Consider the following 15,835-nt stretch of genomic DNA (forward strand, 5'->3'; position numbering starts at 1 on the left):
TTGGAGCAATGTACCTTATGTAACTTTCAGATGCTACTTTGGCATTATTTTGAGGGATTTGATTTATTGTACCCTATGCCCACTATATCATGATAGAAGGTTGTATACATGGAAGAACCCTGGAGATACTAAAAGGTATCAGATAGATTATACACTCCTGGAAATGGAAAAAAGAACACATTGACACCGGTGTGTCAGACCCACCATACTTGCTCCGGACACTGCGAGAGGGCTGTACAACCAATGATCACACGCACGGCACAGCGGACACACCAGGAACCGCGGTGTTGGCCGTCGAATGGCGCTAGCTGCGCAGCATTTGTGCACCGCCGCCGGCAGTGTCAGTCAGTTTGCCGTGGCATACGGAGCTCCATCGCAGTCTTTAACACTGGTAGCATGCCGCGACAGCGTGGACGTGAACCGTATGTGCAGTTGACGGACTTTGAGCGAGGGCGTATAGTGGGCATGCGGGAGGCCGGGTGGACGTACCGCCGAATTGCTCAACACGTGGGGCGTGAGGTCTCCACAGTACATCGATGTTGTCGCCAGTGGTCGGCGGAAGGTGCACGTGCCCGTCGACCTGGGACCGGACCGCAGCGACGCACGGATGCACGCCAAGACCGTAGGATCCTACGCAGTGCCGTAGGGGACCGCACCGCCACTTCCCAGCAAATTAGGGACACTGTTGCTCCTGGGGTCTCGGCGAGGACCATTCGCAACCGTCTCCATGAAGCTGGGCTACGGTCCCGCACACCGTTAGGCCGTCTTCCGCTCACGCCCCAACATCGTGCAGCCCGCCTCCAGTGGTGTCGCGACAGGCGTGAATGGAGGGACGAATGGAGACGTGTCGTATTCAGCGATGAGAGTCGCTTCTGCCTTGGTGCCAATGATGGTCGTATGCGTGTTTGGCGCCGTGCAGGTGAGCGCCACAATCAGGACTGCATACGACCGAGGCACACAGGGCCAACACCCGGCATCATGGTGTGGGGAGCGATCTCCTACACTGGCCGTACACCACTGGTGATCGTCGAGGGGACACTGAATAGTGCACGGTACATCCAAACCGTTATCGAACCCATCGTTCTACCATTCCTAGACCGGCAAGGGAACTTGCTGTTCCAACAGGACAATGCACGTCCGCATGTATCCCGTGCCACCCAACGTGCTCTAGAAGGTGTAAGTCAACTACCCTGGCCAGCAAGATCTCCGGATCTGTCCCCCATTGAGCATGTTTGGGACTGGATGAAGCGTCGTCTCACGCAGTCTGCACGTCCAGCATGAACGCTGGTCCAACTGAGGCGCCAGGTGGAAATGGCATGGCAAGCCGTTCCACAGGACTACATCCAGCATCTCTATGATCGTCTCCATGGGAGAATAGCAGCCTGCATTGCTGCGAAAGGTGGATATACACTGTACTAGTGCCGACATTGTGCATGCTCTGTTGCCTGTGTCTATGTGCCTGTGGTTCTGTCAGTGTGATCATGTGATGTATCTGACCCCAGGAATGTGTCAATAAAGTTTCCCCTTCCTGGGACAATGAATTCACGGTGTTCTTATTTCAATTTCCAGGAGTGTATAATGGTAAGACAGAGATTTAGGAACCAGGTTTTAAATTGTAAGACATTTCCAGGGGCAGATGTGGACTCTGACCACAATCTATTGGTTATGACCTGTAGATTAAAACTGAAGAAACTGCAAAAAGGTCGGAATTTAAGCAGATGGGACCTGGATAAACTGAAAGAACCAGAGGTTGTACAGAGTTTCAGGGAGAGCATAAGGGATTAATTGACAGGAATGGGGGAAAGAAATACAGTAGAAGAAGAATGGGTAGCTTTGAGGGATGAAGTAGTGAGGGCAGCAGAGGATCAAGTAGGTAAAAAGACGAGGGCTAGTAGAAATCATTGGGTAACAGAAGAAATATTGAATTTAATTGATGAAAGGAGAAAATATAAAAATGCAGTAAATGAAGCAAGCAAAAAGGAATACAAACGTCTCAAAAATGAGATTGACAGGAAGTGCAAAATGGCTAAGCAGGGATGGCTAGAGGACAAATGTAAGGATGTAGAGGCTTATCTCACTAGGGGTAAGGTAGATACTGCTTACAGGAAAATTAAAGAGACCTTTGGAGATAAGAGAACCACTTGTATGAACATCAAGAGCTCAGATGGAAACTCAGTTCTAAGCAAAGAAGGGAAAACAGAAAGGTGGAAGGAGTATATAGAGGGTCTATACAAGGGCGATGTACTTGAGGACTATATTATGGAAATGGAAGAGGACGTAGATCAAGATGAAATGGGAGATACGATACTGCGTGAAGAGTTTGACAGAGCACTGAAGGACCTGAGCCGACACAAGGCCCCCGGAGTAGACAACATTCCATTGGAACTACTGACGGCCTTGGGAGAGCCAGTCCTGACAAAACTCTACCATCTGGTGAGCAAAATGTATGAAACAGGCGAAATACCCTCAGACTTCAAGAAGAATATAATAATTCCAATCCCAAAGAAAGCAGGTGTTGACAGATGTGAAAATTACCGAACAAACAGTTTAATAAGCCACAGCTGCAAAATACTAACACGTATTCTTTACAGACGAATGGAAAAAGTAGTAGAAGCCGACCTCAGGGAAGATCAGTTTGGATTCCGTAGAATCCTGGAACACGTGAGGCAATACTGACCTTACGACTTATCTTAGAAGAAAGATTAAGGAAAGGCAAACCTAAGTTTCTAGCATTTGTAGACTTAGAGAAAGCTTTTGACAATGTTGACTGGAATACTCTGTTTCAAATTCTAAAGGTGGCAGGGGTAAAATACAGGGAGCGAAAGGCTATTTACAATTTGTACAGAAACCAGATGGCAGTTATAAGAGGCGAGGGACATGAAAGGGAAGCAGTGGTTGGGAAGGGAGTAAGACAGGGTTGTAGCCTCTCCCTGATGTTATTCAATCTGTATATTGAGCAAGCAGTAAAGGAAACAAAAGAAAAATTTGGACTAGGTATTAAAATCCATGGAGAAGAAATAAAAACTTTGAGGTTCGCCGATGACATTGTAATTCTGTCAGAGACAGCAAAGGACTTGGAAGAGCAGTTGAACAGAATGGATGGTGTCTTGAAGGGAGGATATAAGATGAACATCAACAAAAGCAAAACGAGGATAATGGAATGTAGTCGAAATAAGTCGGGTGATGCTGAGGGAATTAGATTAGGAAATGAGACACTTAAAGTAGTAAAGGAGTTTTGCTATTTGGGGAGCAAAATAACTGATGATGGTCGAAGTAGAGAGGATATAAAATGTAGACTGGCAATGGCAAGGAAAACGTTTCTGAAGAAGAGAAATTTGTTAACATCGAGTATAGATTTAAGTGTCAGGAAGTCATTTCTGAAAGTATTTGTATGGAGTGTAGCCATGTATGGAAGTGAAACATGGACGGTAAATAGTTTGGACAAGAAGAGAATAGAAGCTTTCAAAATGTGGTGCTACAGAAGAATGCTGAAGATTAGATGGGTAGATCACATAACTAATGAGGAAGTATTGAATAGGATTGGGGAGAAGGGAAGTTTGTGGTACAACTTGACCAGAAGAAGTTATCGGCTGGTAGGACTTGTTCTGAGCTGTCAAGGGATCACAAATTTAGCATTGGAGGGCAGCGTGGAGGGTAAAAATCGTAGGGGGAGACCAAGAGATGAATACACTAAGCAGATTCAGAAGGATGTGGGTTGCAGTAGGTACTGGGAGATGAAGAAGCTTGCACAGGATAGAGTAGCATGGAGAGCTGCATCAAACCAGTCTCAGGACTGAAGACCACAACAACAACAACAACATGCCCACTATAACTGGTGATACATTGTGTTGTCTGCTGTTCACTCCAGGAGATAAAATGTGGCATTGTTGGTAATGTGGATATGAAAATTTTCAACTAACTAAAACTTCAACTAGATTTTAAGATTTTTGCAGATATTCCCAACATTACATAGCATTGCACTTAGGGTATCTTATTGGTTAAAATAGGACATCCATTTCATAACTTTTATATCATGTGTGTTCGATAGGAATTTTCCATAGCTTTTATTGTGGCCTTGTATAGTTGAAATGTGGACTCATTTGTCAGAAACAGGTAGGTTCAAGCTACTGAAAACGGATTCCTTGTTGGAAACATATTTTATAAAAAGGTGTGATCTGTGTTGTGAAAAACTTTCATTCTTTTACAACTATTGAGTTAAAATACATTGTCTCTTACCTATATTTATGCCTAACATCTAGTTTATGGTATAATAATGCACTAATACAGATGTTCAGTAGCAGGCTTTTTTGTTCTTTTTTGTAATGGAGTTTGTTTTTCGATTGACTAATGATTTTAGTGTTGGAATGCACTGGAAGAAATGTACTCCATAAGATAAGGAGGTACATATTTAACAGTGCATACATTAAACAGGATAGTTGAGCGCACTTCAACCAGATTTTGAAGTTGTTCTCACTTTCCAACAGTCCAGCCACACTGCACTGGTGTATGAGAATTTAATTTTTAGGTTATGACAATATTGGAAACAGTCTACATCCTATCTTATGTCCTCAATTATGAAACTTTTTCTGTGCTTTCATATGTTTCTATAAGAGATCTTATATGATGGTTGCTCAATTAGAGCAGTCCTGATTGCTCAAAACTGATTTGTCATGGTGTGATGCAAAATCATATGCACTGAGCTACTGTGCAGTAAGCTTACAAACACCGAAATGTGACCAAGACATAAAAAATTCTCATTTCAGGTTTTATAGCTTGTGTTGAGGTCCACTGTTACAATAAAAGAGATACTCTGTGGTATATAGTTGACCACATTAATGCATGTAGCCAGAAGTCCATCCCTTGAGGTTGGAAGTTACTAGACTGTTACATAATTCCATTTTAGCTTAAAGTCAAGTTTGTCTTCCCTTTATTCTGCTTTGGTAGGTATGGTAGGAGGGGCTGGCTGCAGTTCACAAACAGCTGAATGCCAATGTGGAGGCTGGCCATCTGTCCTCACCTATTTGTCCTGTGGGTGAGCAGCTCGCTGCTCCTTCAGCAGAGTCCGAGCGGGTGCATTATGGAGCCACCTTAGGAAGATAATGTTCACGACTGGAAAGAGAGTCAATGTTTACTCAGTGCTTCTGCTGGGGGGGCTTCACCAGAGATGTGAAGACAGCCTTGTCTGTGGCTATTGAGAGTGCAGGCTGCAGATGTTTGCAAGTTGTGACACATGTTGGCACCAACAGTGCGTGTCACATGGATTCTGAGGCCATTCTCTGTTCATATAAGAATCTGGTGGAGGTAGTGAAGGTTGCTGGTCTCTCATGCGGGATGCTAGCAGAGCTCACAATTTGCAGCATTGTTCCCAGAGTTGGTCAGTACCTTTGGTTTGAAGTCAAATGAAGGGTCTCAACCAGTGGCTTTGTCGACTCTGTGAGTCTTGGCTGCAGATTTCTATACCTGCATTATTGGGCGGGGATTTTTAGGACTCACCCTGATATGTCAGGGTTTTGTTACACAAAGGAAGCAGCTACGTGGGTAGCAGAGTACTTGTGGAGAACATACAGAGGTTTTTTTAGGCTAGGTGGTAGTTTTAGGTATTCTGATGAGTGCTCACCAGTCAGTACACAGAAAGGGAAGTCAGACTACATTCAACAAAGTTTCCAAATTTACTGACCTTCAGGAAAGTTCTCACACTCAAATTATTCATGGGACAGAGAGCTAGCCTAAATATTAAGTAAGAAGCTCTGAGACATTTAGTGAGTCATGGAATGTATATTGGAAAGACAGATGTGATACCACAGAAGGCTCAGTGTCATTGCAGTTGACAAAAATATTGTCTCTATTGTGGCCAAAGTTGAGTGTGATAGTGAAGTTATCTGGTCACTTATAACAGCTGTAGGTGAAACCAAGTTAATTGTTGGATGCTTTTACCAGCCACCCAATTCTTCTGTGGCAGTTCTAGGGTAATTCAAAGAAATTCTACTCTCAGTAGCACGTAAATACTGAGATTGGGGAACACTTATTGGAGGTGACTTTTACCGACCATGTACAGATTGGAACATCTATAGATTCATTGTTCAGGGGAGGATACAAATAGACAGTCTTGTGAAGTACTTTTGAACTTGTCTTGAGAAGTTAGTTCAGCAGCACAAACTCAATGGAAATATCTTAGGCCTTGCAGCTGCAAACAAGTCAGGCCCTGTCAACAGTGTCGGTATAGAGATGGGTGTTAGTGATTACGATGTCTTTATAGCAACTATGGTTACAGAAGTTGATAAATCAGTGAAGAAGGCTAGGAGAGTGCTTGTATTAGAAAGAGCAGATTAGTAGCTGTTAGCATCTCACTTAGACAATGAACTGATGTCACTTATTTCCAATAGAGGAAGTATGGGCAAAGTTTAAACAGATTGTGAATTCTGATCTGCAGAACTATGTGTCTTGTAAGTGGATTAAGGATGGAAAAGAGCCACCATCATTTAACAATGAAATTCAGCAAATGTTGACGAAGCAAAGGCTGGTGGACTCTCACTTCATGCAAATGATGACAGGCAAAGATAAGATTTGCGCATCTGAGAAAAGATCTGTGTGCAAAGTGTACAACTACTTCCACTGTCAAACGTTAGCAAAAGATCTGGCTGAGAGACCAAGATAATTCTTGTTCTATGTAAAACTGCTAAGCAAATTTAAAGCTTCCACCCAGTCACTCATTGAACAGTCTGGTAAGGCACCTGAAGGTAGGAAAATGAAAGATGAAGTTTTAAAATTCACATTTTCAAACCAATCATGCAAAATAATCATAAAGGCGTAACAGCATCTGACCATCGAACAGACTCCCGTGTGGACAACATAGTAATAAGGATCCCCGCCATAGAGAAACACCTGAAAGAGTTGAAAACAAATAAGGTAACAGGTTCCCAATTCAGTTTTACAAAGAGTACTCCTTGGAATTCACCCCTTACTTAGCTTACATCTATCATTAATCTCTCACTCATCACAAAGTCTCAAGCAACTGGAAAAAGGGCAGGTGACTACTATATATAAGACGGGTAAAAGAATGAACTCACAAAATTTAGGTCAATTTCCTTAAATGGTTTGATACAGAATTTGTGACACAGACTGAGTCTGAATGTAATAAATTTCCTTGAGACAGAAAAGCTTATGTGCATGAATCAGCATGGTTTTAGAAAGCACCTCTCATGCCAAACTCAGCTTGCCCTTTTACCACATGATATGTTGTGAACTATGGATGAAGGGCAACAGGCAGATTCCGTATATCTAGATTTCCAGGAAGCCTTTTACAGTTGCCTCACTGCAGACTGTTTATGAAGTTAAAAGCATATGGTCCCAGACATGTGAGTGGCTCGAAGACTTCTTAAGTAATAAAACCCAATATGTTGCTCGACAATAAGTATTCATCAGCCAAGGGTATCATCAGGAGTGCCCCAGGGAAGTGTTGTAGTACTGCTGTTATTTTCTATGTGGGTAACTGATCTAGCAGGCAGGGTTGGCAGCAATTATCAGTTGTTTGGTATTGATTCTGTGGTGTACGGGAAGATGTGGAAGGTTAGTGACTGTGAGAAGATATAAAATTACTTGGGCAAAATTTCTAGTTGTTGCGATGAATGGCAGTAAACTCTAAATGTAGAAAGAATATAAGGTAAGGCAGATTCATAGGGGAAAAAACTGTGACATTTGAGTACATGATTTGTAGTGTCCTGCTTGACACAGTCATGTCATTAAGTATCTGGGTGTAACATTGCAAAGTGATATGAAATCAAATGAGTATGTGAGGATTGTGGTAGGAACGCAAATGACTGACTTTAGTTTATTGGTAAAATATTGGGAAAGTGTGGTTCAACTGTAAATGAGACTGCATGTAGCATGCTAGTGTGACCTATTCTTGAGTAATCTTTGAGTGTTTGGGATACACACCATGTCTTATTAAAGGAAGGTATAAAAACAATTCAGAGGCAAGCTGTTAGATTATTTGCAGATAGGTTCAAAAAACTTGCAGGTGTTACAGAGATGCTTTTGGAGCTCAAATGGATATTCCTGGAGGGAAGGCACATTCTTTTTTAGGATGTCTATTCAGAAAATTTAGAGAACCAGCATCTGAAGCTGATGTCAGAATGATTCTACAGCCCCCAACATACATTTCACATAAGGACCATGAAGATAAGATACAAGAAATTAGGGCTCATATTGAGGCATGAAGTTGGTTGATTCTCCCTCATTCTATTTGCAAATGCCACAGGAAAGGAAATGACTATTAATGGTATAGAGTACCCTCCACCATCCACCATGTCTTAGCTTGTGGAATACATATGTGAATGTAGACTGCAGGATCCTACGCAATGTAAAGAAAATATTATTGATGATGAGTTCAATGGGAGTAAGTATTCTTGGTGTTGTTTTCTTACTTATATAAAAGGAGCTTATAGGTCCAAAGTCAGTTGCAGATATGCTATACATGTTGTGCTTGTACAGAGGAAAAGCAAGTTATAAGTTACACCTGAAAAAGTGCATTTGATGTTGTACACATCTCAACTACTTCATCAGCCAAACTACATGTGCATTTCCAAAGGCCAATAGTTGCCAGCTGGTGGGCCTTTTTACCTGATGAAATTTGAATACAGAGCAAGAAAATCTCACCATTATGCATTTCTATGCAGCAGATCTCCAAAGCCTCCATGTTGCACAAGTTCTTCAACATTGTGGAGCACTGTAACATTTACAAGGCACTTATGGTCACCCTAAAATGTACTGTCTATTCAGATTTGAATTGTTTTTTGAAAGATGTGCAGTATGAACAGCTGTCTCGATAAGAACAGTTATTTTGTTATCCCTTATAAGTCATGTTAGTATAATGTCCTTCTGATACTGTAATGTTTTATAGGACATGGGAGATATTTAAGATGTAGTGTTCTTAAGTATGAAACACAGCCATTATTTGAGAATTATCTATAAAAAAAGAATGGTTTGAGATTCAATAATTAAAATCTATCTCTTAAGATACTCTCCTTTTCTCTTTTTTAGTAGTAGGTCATTTCAATGTGAGGTGCAATTTCAAAATCATTCTTGTAGTGTAAGGTTTTTTAGTTGCATAGTAATTTGTGCTTTTTTGTCATGAGAGTAATGCACAGTATTAATAAGTGTGTCAGTGGAAACAGCTGCTGTAGGATAGTAGATGTACTAAACACTACTCTCATGCATGTTTTACAAATGACACATTGTATTCTGTTTACAGGCAATAACATCATTCTCAAAAGATCCCCAGTGTTGTAATACTAGGTGCATATCAGGTCCTTTGCCAAAAGTAATTTTTTCCCCATAGCAGTCAGTTCTTTGAGTTAGTTAAATTTTGTGTATCAAGTGACATTGGTAGTTTCTGTAAGTTGTAAAATGAAATACATTTTAGGACATGAAGAGTATTCGTACATATTAGTGTTCTACTTACACATATCTGGTGAGTCACAATTTTCGCCTGTGATACTGCTCCTGAGATATCAGTATTCTTGAAAAACTTAAATTCTGAAATAATGCATCAGCATTATCTTGCAGGAAGTGATTTATTGTACCCTATGTGCATTGTAACTGATGAAGCACAGTGTTGTCTGGTGTTCAGTCCAGGAGATAAAAGGTGGCATTGTTGGTAATACAGAAATCAAAATATTTAGCTGTCTACAACAGCAATCAGATTTTAAGCCATTTGCAAGAATTCCCAACAGTTATATGACATTGCACTTAGTGTCTTGTACTAGTTAGAGTAGTACATACACTTGTAATTTTCACATCATGTAAGTTTGATAGATATTTTTCATAGCTTTTGTCATGACATTGAAGAGTTCAAATGTGGACTCATTTGTTAGTAAGAGGTGTTGTATATAGAGAGACATAAAAAAATCACATCACAAAGGAGGAGTTGTGCAACATAAACAAAAGTTGGAAGGCATGTTTCTATATCTAAAAGGTGATATCTATTAAAATTTTGTGCCAGTCACATAAAAGTGGCATTAGTAGCACCACTATTAGAATGGAAATCAGGTTTGCTTTAAATACACACTGAAATGGTTGTAAGCATTAGTTGCCTATGAGATTGGATGTGGTGAGTTGATGTTAGTCAAGAATTTCTTCAAGGTGGCAAAGATGCCATTATCAACACCTCACTGAGTTTCCACGAGGTCATGTAATAGGGTTATGGAAAGCTGGATGTTCCTTCTGGAATATTGCAGAAAGACTTTGCAGGAATGCAGCCACTGTACATGATTACTGGTAGCTGTGGTCATGGGAACATTTGGTTGCAAGAAAACTGGACTCCATATGGTCATGTGGCATTTCCAAGAGTTAAGACCATCGTGTTTGGCGTATGGCTGTTGCACATCATACTGTATCTGCAGCAGCAATTTACGCAGCTGTTGGCACCACAGTGACACAACAAACTGTTACAAATCAGTTACTTAAAGGACAGCTCCAAGCCAGAAGCCGTGTTGCACGCTTTCCACAGACCCCAAAGCACCAAAATTTGCGACTTCAATGGTGTCAAGTGAGAGCTCGTTGGAGGGCAGAATGGAGGTCTGTTGTGTGATTGGAGATCTTTTGTGTTCCCTGATGCTCAGTGCCAGTGATGACCATGTATTGGTAAGGAGCAGGCCATTTGAGGGCCTGTAACCAGCCTGTCTGCATACATAGCACTGGACATACACTTGGAGTCATGGTCTAGGATGCAATCTTGAATGACACTGATGGCAAATTTGTATGTCAATCTGGCGATTCGACCTATTGTTCTGCCACTAATGAGCAGCATTCCGGAGGTGTTTCCAACAGGATAACACTCGCCCATTATCAATTTTGTAACCCAACATGGCCCACATGTGCCTTGGCTTACTTGATCACCAGAACTGTCTCCAATCATGCACATATGCAGCATCATTGGACAACAACTCCAGTGACATTCACAACCAGTGTTAACTGTCCTTGTATTGACCATGCAATTAATTCTACATTAACTATTTTTTGTTTTGCAATTTTTATTCCCATTAGTGTATATCCAAGGACAATATGTTTTTGCTTTGTAATCTTGCAAAGAACAATGAGCGGTTGTAAAATAACATTTGACAAAACAGCAAAACAATGCTTCAGTGGAGTGTGCCAAATGTAAAATGGCATTATATGAAAGAAGCAGGAAAACTGCATCAATTCAATTATTTTAACACGAAGTGTCACATAGGTATATCCTCAGTTGCATGTTCTTGCTAATGGACTAGTTTTAGAGCATCATTTTACTTTATGAGACTATGCTTACTGAGTGCAGTAATGTTCGAGGTGTTCAAAAGTATAATTTATATCCATGGGAAACAAAACGGTGGCTGGTGTTGCTGGTCCCCAAAGCAGAATTCAGCTGAAACCTGAAATACTTTTTTGTAGTACCTGTACAGAACATTAGTCTTGTTGTTCTTTGGGTACGGATCTGTGAAGTTAAGCCACTAGTTAACTTTTCTGACAACCACATTATTGTAGGTGGGGTCTTCAGTCCAAGACTGTTTTGATGTATCTCTCCATGCTACTCTTTCCTGTGCAAGACTCTTCATCTCCAAATAACTACTGCAACCTACATCCTTCTGAATCTGCTTGCTGTATTCATCTCTTAGTGTCCCTCTATGATTTTTACACCACCACTCCATGCTTTCATAAAATACTACATTGGTGATCCTTTGATGTTTTAGAATGTGTCCTATCAACTGATTTCTTGTTTTAGTAAAGTTGTGCCACAATTTTTTTCTTGCCTCCAATTCTATTCAGTATCTCCTCAATAGTTATGCAACCTGCCCATCTAATCTTCAGCATTCTTCTGTAGCAGCACACTTTGAATGCTGCTCTTCTCTTCTTGTCTAAATTATTTATTGTCTAAGTTTCACTTCAGCACATGGCTACACTCCATACAAATACCTTCAAACAAGGCATCCTTACACTTAAGTCTGTATTGGATGCTAACAAATTTCTCTTCTTCTGGCAATTGTGAGTCAAAATTGTATATCTTCTCTACTTTGGCCATCATTAGTTAATTTTCTGCCCAAATACCAAAACTCATCTACTACTTTAAATGTATCATTTCCTAATCTAATTCCTCAGCATCACATGATTTAATTTGACTGCATTCCATTACACTTGTTTTGCTTTTGTTGATATTCATCTTATATCGTCCTTTCAAGACACTGTCCATTCCACTGAACTGCTCTTCCAGGTCCTTAGCGAAACAAGATTTGGAAAGGTTAATGGGGGAGAAGGGAAGAAAGAGATTATAGAAGAAATAGGAATAGGACATTCTCAGACAGTGTGTTTGTGAATGTGGAAACCAGGTTTGATCTGTTGTTACAATAGGAAACTTATGAGCCACAAATAGATGTAAGAGTAGACAGGACACAACAAACTTTCAAAAAGTGTTTGAAAAGTATGAAGTCAGAAAAAGCTGTAAAAAAGAAGAAAGTTTTGTTGTTAAGTAGCTCACAGGATGAACTAGGGTCAGATTACCGGGTCACAAATTCTCTTAAACCTATTGCAAGTCTGGTTCAGGTGACAGAGGATATAGGTTCATTTTGCAAAGATTTCACAAAGGAAGACACCATGGTAATAATGGGTGGGGCAGGCAACAGCATAGATAGGAACCATAATTATTCAGTTGAGAGTAACCTGGTAAAGATAGCTTCAGCAATGAGACATACTGGTTTGGACTTGGGACTGTTCTCAGGCACCATGACTGGCCTCATTTAAACTCTCCTGTTAGGAGAGTTACTTTAGAGGTGGAATGGCTGCTTGGATCAGATATGGGGTCTCATATCAGTGTGGTTCCTGCTGACTCTATCAGCAGGTGGGACTATACTACGCATGGCATTCACATCGACAGGAAAGGAAAGGGAAAACTGTATAGGCTAATAGCAAATAACTTAAGGGGAGGGGGGGGGGGTAGAAATAAAAGATGTTCAAAGACAGGCTGAAAATGACATTCACATTGAATTCACATTGATAAAACAGGCAGCCAGAAAGCAAATTTTAATGTACACAATTCATGCAGACAGCCTCTGATTGGAACTAGAGATACTCAAAAACTGGCAGGAAAATTAGGTTCATCCAGTTGTAATTCAGCCAGTGCCAGAAAGCAAATTTTAATGTACACAATTCATGCAGACAGCCTCTGATTGGAACTAGAGATACTAAAAAACTGGCAGGAAAATTAGGTTCATCCAGTTGTAATTCAGCCAGTGCACGAAATCAGTTATCATTATTGCATCAAAATATCTGATGGCCAAGGGGGTAAGCTTAATGAGTTGCTTATTTGTGTTGAAGAATTAGAGTTGAGCAAACCAGTTGATATACTCTGCTTCTCTGGACATCATCTGACCACTGGTATAGATATGTTAAATGTTACAGGATTCTAGTTAGCTTCTTACTTCTGTTAAGAAACAATGGAGAAAGGAGGAGTTGCCACATTTGTCAGAAATTGTTTTGATTTCAAGAATATTGATATTAATAAATTTTGCTCAGAGCAACACTTAGAAGCTTGTGCAACACAAATAGTATTTCATAATAAGTCCTTTATAATAGTAAGTATAGACAGATCATCTTCAGGAAATATTAATAACCTCACCATAAAAAGTCTGGAAGCTCTGTTGTCCCATCTCATGGTAAAAAACAAGGAAATAGTGGTTGCTGGTGATTTTAATGTGGACTTATTGAAAAGCTCTGTTGGTGAACAATTATTGCAGTCAGTAAAACTATCATTCATTTTGGTTCCTACTGTGAACTTTACTACTAGGATATGTAAATGCTTCAAGACTGCTATTGATAATATCTTTGTAGACAAATCTAGGGAAAAAGTCACATCACAAAACCAATATTAAATGGGCTATCTGATCATGACATACAGCATCTTGTGTTAAATGTTAAAACTTGTCAGGAAAAAAAAACTATTAAGTCTGAGTACAGGAGGGTAATAAATAAGTAAAAAATAGAGAAATTCAGGAAATTGCTCAAAGACGTGAACTGGATAGATGTTTGCAATACTTCTGACTCAAATGGAAAATACAAAGCGAACATTAATAAAGTTACCTCCATGTTTGAAAATTGTTTTCCCCTAAAGGTGACTCAAATCACATGGAAGTCAAAAAATAAACTGTGGATTACAAAAGAAATAAAGATATAATGCGGGATGAAAAGGAGAGTGTATCTCCTCTCTAGAAACAGCTTTGAAGTTAGAATTGTAATGCATTACAAAGAATATAGCAATAATATTGAAGCAAGTAATCCAGAAAGCGAAGTAGCTTTATTATGAAAAAAGATAATTACATCAGGCAACAAAAGAAAAACTGTATGGGATATAGTGAAGACAGAGACAGGTGGGGCCAAAAAGGAAGAGGGACACATAGCTCTAAAAATAAATGAGACTTTGATAACAAGTGCATGCAGTGTTGTAAACCTCTTAAACAAGAACTTCATTTCTGTTACTGAAATCTTGGGGTAATGTTATGTTATTATGAAATGCTTGCTGTGCTTATATAAGTTTTCATAAGAGATCTCATATGCATCTTGCTCAGCAGGAATAGCCATGAGTGCTCCAAGTATAGTGTAAAATTATATACATGGAGCTACTGTACAATAAGGTTAAATACACAGAAACAAGAATCTGAGTAAAAAAAATCTCATATCAATCTGTATATATTGTTTTGAGATGCACACGTATAATAACAGTTAAACACTGTGGTATATAATTGACGTTATTAATTCAAATAGACAAGAGACTATCCCATGGGTTTGAAAAGTTACTAGACTGTTGTGTAATTCCAGTTCGGCTTTGCAATCAAGCTTGACTATCTTTTATTCTAGTATGTTTGTATTGCAAGATTCTACACCATGTAAAGAAAATTTTATTGATGCTGAGTTCAGAGAGAGCACAAAGAATGTGATTCACTAATCATGTGGTTATTATATATGTTGTTTCTGTTCTTGCAGATGTGTACAAGAGGACACACCACATATATAATTAAGGCGAGGATGGCCAATGATCACTTCAGTGCAGATGCGCACAACACTCGAACTCATAAGGGAATCAGTGAACTCCCACAAGTAACAAGAATAACAGGCAAGGGGCACTGCATCAGTATTGTGTGTTTAAGTTAACAATTTACATCTGATGCAGGAGTCCTAGGGCAGTCCATGCAGTTACGATGACACTGTGTCTGGATGGCGCAGTAGTCAGCACATCTGCCTAGTAAGCAGGAGACCTGAGTTTGAATCCCAATCCAGCAGAAATTTTCAACTTTCAATTTCGATTTAAATCAATGATCACTGGCAGCTATTGTCATTAACTCCTTTGTGCCGTAAGTATGACACACAGCAGTTATTTGAAAATTATCTATCAAAAAAGAATGGTTTGAGAGCCAATGTGTTTATCAGCAATATATAGTCTTTGAAGATATTAGTATTTTGGGGTATATGTTCATTTTAATATAAGGCGCAATTTGTGATTCATTCTTTATAGTGTCCTTGTAGTGTAAGGTTCTTCCTTTGCATAGTAATTTGTGCTTTTTTGTCATGTAAGTAATGCATAATGTTAATAAGTGTGTCAGTGGGAAGAGCTGCTTGTAGTATGGTACATGTACTGAGTCCTTCTGTCATGTGTGTTTTGCTAATGGCACATTGATTTCTGTTTACAGGTAATGATATCATTTTCAATACATTTTGGTGTTGTGGTACTATGTGCATGTCAGGTCCTTTGTCCAAAGTAATTTTTCCTATACAAGTCAATTATTTGAGGTAGGTATCTTATGTGAGTAATGTG

General features: G+C 39.8%; 1 long non-coding RNA gene across 2 annotated transcripts in view; it reads left to right on the plus strand.

The window, feature by feature from the left end:
- Window positions 1-15,156, plus strand: part of LOC126183668 (uncharacterized) — a 76,689-nt gene extending 61,533 nt beyond the window's left edge. For both annotated transcript variants that reach the window (XR_007536787.1, XR_007536788.1), the window contains one exon: window positions 15,007-15,156. This is a non-coding gene — a long non-coding RNA (uncharacterized LOC126183668). The remainder of the gene's footprint in view (window positions 1-15,006) is intronic.
- The last annotated feature ends 679 nt before the right edge of the window (window positions 15,157-15,835 follow it).

This window comes from Schistocerca cancellata, chromosome 4 (genome assembly GCF_023864275.1).
Source record: "Schistocerca cancellata isolate TAMUIC-IGC-003103 chromosome 4, iqSchCanc2.1, whole genome shotgun sequence".
NCBI lineage: Eukaryota > Metazoa > Arthropoda > Insecta > Orthoptera > Acrididae > Schistocerca > Schistocerca cancellata.